The sequence below is a fragment of the Triticum dicoccoides genome, chromosome 3A (genome assembly GCF_002162155.2).
Source record: "Triticum dicoccoides isolate Atlit2015 ecotype Zavitan chromosome 3A, WEW_v2.0, whole genome shotgun sequence".
In the NCBI taxonomy this organism is placed as follows: Eukaryota; Viridiplantae; Streptophyta; class Magnoliopsida; order Poales; family Poaceae; genus Triticum; species Triticum dicoccoides.
Window position 1 is genome coordinate 15,884,572 of NC_041384.1, and position 6,740 is coordinate 15,891,311.

General features: G+C 46.0%; 1 pseudogene; it reads left to right on the top strand.

Moving 5' to 3' along the window:
• Positions 1-662: 662 nt before the first annotated feature.
• On the top strand, positions 663-2,206 carry LOC119270977 (annotated as a pseudogene).
• Positions 2,207-6,740: the final 4,534 nt, after the last annotated feature.

The window sequence follows — 6,740 nt, forward strand, 5'->3', positions numbered from 1 at the left end:
GATGTAAGATCTTTGGCTAGCATGTAAACCAAAAACATGCTGATTATATGTTTGTTAAGAAATTGTCCATCCACGTTTGCATTGACAAGATCATCATAGTCTGACCGACAAGTCAATCTCGCCGCCACCACTGTTCAACTTGACCGAATTCGACTAAATTAGATTAGCTTTGTGGTTTGGTGAATGATATGTATGTGAACTATATTGTTCCGGCACGACAAGTTCCATGACTAAGAATGCAGTTTGTCAGGCCACGTTTACATCTGTTAAATTTAGGAAGATCATATCCCACATTATGAGTTTTGTAAAGCAATAATTACTTTTAAACTGGACCATCATATCCTCTCACCCGAAGAGGCACATCTTAATCTCAAGCATCGATTTAATTAGAAGGGGTGTACAGAAGTGGAACCCAAAGTTATATTATCCCAAATAAAAACTCTACTTACGTAGCAATATGTTAAAGATCAATTCTTTGAACAGTCAAAACGAACATTATCGGCATGCTAAAATTATTGGCAGTTTTATCTTTTCTTTTGGGGTATGCTCTGCTGGCTCCAACATTGCCACAATGGCAGCCACCGCTTTTCCTCTTCGGTCTTCACCCTCCCTTCTCTTCCATTATTTCCCCACTAAAACACACATTGCGACCAGAAATAACAATGAAGGATGGGGAGAGTCGTGGCAGAAGGCGAGTGCCGAGGAGGTGAAGTCGGAGTCAGAGAAAAGGGAGGTGACGATGCAGGACGAAGGCGAAGCAGAGGATGCGTTGGTGGCGGCGGAATCCATGGCACCGATACAGATCGATGTGAGGATGGACGTGACACTCCTCCATTGCCAGGGCTGCCACCTCCCACTCAAGCCCCCGGTGTTCAAGGTGATCTCTCCTCTCACACCAAAGCGACCATTTTTTTAAAAAAAAACCAAAAAGAAAACCCTCTGTCTATCTCTTTTTGAGAGGATTTCTTTGAGATTTTGGGAAGATGACATATTTATTTTATTTTCAAGTGGATGGAAGACATTTCTCATCCTCTCCATCTATCATCTTGCAAGTGAAATTTAATAAGTATACATACATTTGTGGTGTGTGCATCGCAATGATGCAGAGAGCCAGAGACCGAACTCGGTGTCCTCCCTTTCTTAAAACAAACTTGCAAGTGAGAAGGAGATGGATTGATTTGTTCTGCCTATGGACATCTCGTAGCTGAAATTAAGGCGTTGATGAGGGATAGGGAGTTTATTCCCCAGAAATTAAATAGGGATCAGAATAGAGTCGCTGACTGCTTGGCAAATTATAGTCGCGTAGAGTGTACCACGGCTGCGTGGATGCATCTAGGACCACCATGTATCGAGGATCTTTTGCCTCTCGACTGTAACTCTATCAATTTGGAATAAAACTCCTTTTTCATCGGAAAAAATAATGAGAAACGAGGCCTGGAAGCTGATGACTTGGGTATTGTTGTGTTTACTATCGCAGTGTGATGCCGTAGGGCACGTAGTGTGCTACTACTGCCGTGCCGGGCACCGCGCCGTCTGCAGCCGTGCCAACACCCACTGCGGCCAGCTGGACAAGGTGGTCGGCGCCGCCAAGGTGCCATGCCCCTACAAGGCGTTCGGCTGCGAGCGCTACGTGGTGTTCCACGAGGCCGCGGACCACCAGCGCGTGTGCCACTGCGCGCCCTGCACCTGCCCGGAGTCCGCATGCGCCTTCGTGGGCTCCCGCGCAATGCTGGCCAACCACTTCACCGCCGATCACCAGCGCCCCGCCGTCACGGTCCGCTATGGCCGGTCTTGGTGCCTGAGCTTCTCCCTGTCGCACGGCTGGCACCTGCTCGTCGGGGAGGAGGACCGCAGCGTGTTCCTCGTCTCCCTCTGCCCGCTCGGTCCGGGCACCGCCATGTCACTGATGTGCATCAGGCCGGACGGCGAGGCTGAGACGGGCCCCCGGTTCTGGTGCAAGCTCTCCATTGAGCGCCGTGGCGGCGACAAGAACTACGACCTAGTTCTCATGACCTCGCCGGTGATCAGCAACGCGATGTTCACGTGCGCGCTGGCGTTGGGCCAGGGGATGTTCTTGGTGGTGCCCCAGGAGCTGCTCTCCGGCGACACGCTCACCCTCAGCGTCCGCATCGATCTCATCCAACCTGCCGCCGTCGCTCCCAAGTCAACTACACTGCAGGCCAGGGCGCCGAGGAGGATGCAGTGAAGTAAGTGTTTGATCTCCTTCATGTTATGGATGATTTGTGCAGCTAAGTTAGATGATTAGTATGGATGTATGACTAGAGGCTAAACCACACATGTGCAAGCTAATCAACCTAATCAATCAAGATTATGGTAACAAGTTCAGTAGTAATGCAACTAAGCAGCAGGGATGGATGATTAGTATGAATGTATGATTATTCTGGCATCTGATGGTTTAGCTGTTTAGGCAATATCAGTACTAGATCAGTTTGACTTGGTAGCAATGCAGCTAAGCAATGGTAGCAGCAATATGTAGCTAAGCAAGGGTAGGAATGCTTCGCCCTTTGTTCTGAACAAATGGCCTAAATAGTGGTAATGCAGCTACTAGTTTGTATTTGATCTGAGTGAAGTGCAACCAATAATTGAAGTTAATCTGAAGATCCTGCACCATAATTTATTCTGTTCTTTATAACCTGCAGCAGAGTATGTATGGCAAATTATACATTTTGTGAACCGTATTGTTCATGTTCAGATTCTTCAATTTTTTGTTCACATGAAAGAAGCTTCTATAAATCATTTTTTTTCAGATTGGCATGAATAAGATGCATGTAAATTTATCCTTCTGAAAAACTAACATCATTTTTTCATTTTTATATCTGAGATATTTTTTTATGTGAGCAAGCTGGACCTGATGCTCAAAGAACCTTAAAGTTCAACCGAAGATGCCATTGTGGACAGAGTCACATTTCAAAGAGACCCCCCCCCCCCCTCTCGGAGACGGGTCAAGTTGTGTGTTATTATGTATCAAACTGGGGACAGAGGATCATGCTTCTTTCAAAGTTTGTATTCATGGTTCACATAAATCCTCGTGTGTTGCGATGTAAACCTTTTGGTATTCAGTGACTTGGAACTTTTATGTTTAATAAAGTGGTTGTGTGCATCACATGATGCAGAGGCCGGATGCAGAAGCCGGGGTTACTCCTTTCTGAAGAAAAAAAAGGTCAACAACAGTTGTGTCCATTGTCCAACATAGCGTCAGATATAAGCTTTGATTTTTTTTTTTTGTAATTCATCCGTGAACACAAGTAAAATGTAATGGGCCTCACAAATTCAGTCCAACCTCCAACCTGCTGGTTACATTGCGGCTACTACTTAGTTTCTCAAGTCCCAAATTGCAGAAACTGTGTGCATTTCCCAAGTTTATTTAAAATATCACCTGATAATGCGCATTCAAAACAGGTTCGCAATCTTTTTGTGACATTTAACTGGAAGCAGTAGCTTGGAGAGAGATTCTATTACAGAAACGGAAATGCAAATCGAGAGTAGTTTAAGCAAACAATCACCCAAATTGTATGCAACACAAAGATGTTTGTCATCTTCCAACATTGTGAAACCTACATTTCTCAAGTAAATAAAAAGATTCCCCAATTTTTCTACAATCTGTAAAAGTTTAAAGATTTTGTCAAGCAAATATGTCATGTTAAATTATCAGAAAGTATCGGAAAAATAAATAAATCAAGCATGTACAAGCCCTGCTACTCTTACATGGTAAACAGAACTTCATAACCTCAAGAGAAAGCCAAGTGAGGGACAACACACATAGTAAAACCATAATACAGGAGATACCCAAATGGGCCAGGACAAGTGCAAACATTGTTCGATTCTGGACTGCGCAACGCGAGCAGTCATACAGTACGTCAACAACATCAAAATGGTTTCATGGGGAGAACGCATGCAGGTAGTTGGATGTGCAGGCAGAGAGGGTTTTTGATGATTTTGCGCTGTTTGCTGAGGCAGTTGATTTTTCTGCAATCGACTCCCAGCTCTACAACAGCCTTTTATTACCCTTATGGTAGGAACGGGTTCCGAATGCTCACAATAATGTAGTTGGAAATGACAAAAGGCTCCTATCTTCGAACCTAGGACTTCTCCTAGGGGCTTCGGTATGGTAGTTCTTCTTCTTCCTAGGACGTCTCCCATACATCCTCAGCAGCCTTCCATTATCTCCTTCATATGTCCTCAGACCCTTCGGAGTAGTGAAAGTGGGACCTGCAGCGATAACAACTTATCTTTATCAGGCTGTCTTTGTTAATTCAAAAGAGGGATCGATGTTGCAATGATTGGTTGATATGGAACATTTTCATGATAAGCACACAACTTAAGAAACAGTGTGATATAGAAGAGTGTAATTACTTGGGAATGGCACTGATGTTGGAGGAAAATTCTGTGTTGCAGTGGCATCAAGAGGCCCTTTCTCTGCAACCGAGGACGATGTTGCAGCGGTACCTGTCGTAATATCTCTGGAGTGAGTAGAGGACCCTTCTTCAGTCTGGTCCGGCTGTAATGAGGGATGAGCCTCCGAAGCGGCCGAAGCGGGGCCTGCAGTGATACAACAACCTTTTATCTCTATGATGGTGCCACTGTTAATTGAAAACAGGGATTGACGTTGCAATGGTTGTTTGATATTGTACTATTTTCATGATAAGCACACGAGGTTTTTTAACATAAAATGGGATAGCGAAGAATGTAGTTACTTGTGAGTGGTACTGTCATTGAAGTGCAATTCTGGTTTGCAGTTGTTTCAAGAGGCCCTTTCTCCTTAAACATGGACCATGTGGTAGCTTGGATAGCATTTCCGGACTCGGCAGCCTCTTGCCTTCCATCACCAGCTTCGACAAACACCTCCTGCCTATCAAGCATCGTCGTCGGGGGTTGAGTCAGGATTTCATCCTGTTCAACATTCTCCTCCTCATCGCTGCTCAAGTCAATGATATCATCAATCACATCTATGAAGTCTATTATTGTCATTGTGCAGCTGAAATAGGTAAAAAAATGTGTGAGTAATGAATTAAGATGTTGATGTATAGCATATTAAAGGTAAACAACTAAGCACATATATATGTAACTTAGCTTCTACCGTGAAGTCTCTTAGTGCAAAAGAACATATAAGAACAGTATGAACCACTGACGACAAATCTACTGACACGATTTTCATACGGCTAATGACAAACATTCTCATAATTTAGTCTCTAGATTCTAAACTGTTTGATTCTGCGAATGCTAGCCCCTAGTTTGGTTCCGACATGTCCGATCTATTTTATGCAAAACAAAAAACAAAAAACAAAAAAACGTGATTGCCATATCCTCCTCATCAACTGCTTGCTATACACTTTACGCAAAACAAAAAACAAAAAAACGTGATTGCCATATACACAAATAAAATAAATTCAGAGAGTTTCAAATCTGATCCGAGTCATAGGATAGGTTAACTTAAATTGAATGGTAGAATGGGAATAATAAAGAAAGGATGCAGATTTAGTCTCAAATAAATTATCTAACAAGAACGAATCAGCAACAGATGAGATGCAGGAAAGCTTACTCTCTCCACCTCCTCCCGGACTAAAATCTGGCTTGCCTGCTTCGTCCGTCCGGCCAGTACGGTCTTGCGGAAGGAAGAGGAGGGGGAGAATATATGCGGTCATGTGGGAAGAAGAGGAGGCGGCCGTGCTCTATTTAAGTTATTAATGGTTGGTCAAATCTGAATTTTGAAAAAAGAAATTGAAGTGTTTTGCCACCCGGGACAGCTGATTGATTTGCCTTTTCCCCGCACCATCATGATGCCCTCTCTTCTCCCAAGAGTCTCACAATTCACATGCATACTCCAACATTCAAGCATAATACACAGGTCTTTTTTACCGAAAAAGATTTTCGCGCCGCTTTATATATAAAGCAAAGATCATCAACAACTCGGTACAACGCATGCCACCAAAACACACGCACACACCCAAGGCAGGATACATAGGCGCTGAGCGCAGCAACACCACCCCTAGCACTACAAGAGCAACTGGGGGCCTCAACCGTGAATAGGCCACTGTGAAGAGAATAAGCTACATACGAGGAACCGTGGGCTCCAAGGCGGTGTCTATAGGAAGGTTACGACACCGAAGCGCCGCCACCGCCCGACCCAAGGGTCAGGGTTTTCCCTGGAGCAACACGACGGGTAGTGAGAGTCGCGGCGACGCCTTCAAGAAGGGAACGAGCTTCGCCACCGCCGGTCCATCCGAAGATAGAACAGGTTTTCACCCCAGCCAGTATTCACCGCCATCGAACGTCACACCCTGGCTACCACGCCGCCCACATGGTCATGGCCACCAGGCAGCATCAAGCCATGGGTTTTGCCCATGAGCACCGCGACACCTCCACCAGGGCCGCCGCCCCGGCATCCAGGACCTCGATGCCACCTCACCCGCCACCCACCGCTATCCCAACCAAAGAGGCAAGTGGAAAGGAACCGCCTTTCGCACCCCTGAGCAGTCTCCAGTGTCGCGACCCAATAGGCCGGCCAAAACTGGCCACCATCGACCAGTCCTGCTGCCGGACGCGAGAGGAGCTCGGTCCTGTTGCCGGGCGCGAGACTAGCGATGGGCCGCAGGCCCGCAACTGGGAGAGAGCCACCCCTCCGATGAAGGTAGCGCCCAAACGACAGGGAGAGGAATCGAAGGTCGGCAAGGGCGCTCACCGACAGGCAGACGCCGAAGAAGTCCAGCCGCCGTCGTGAA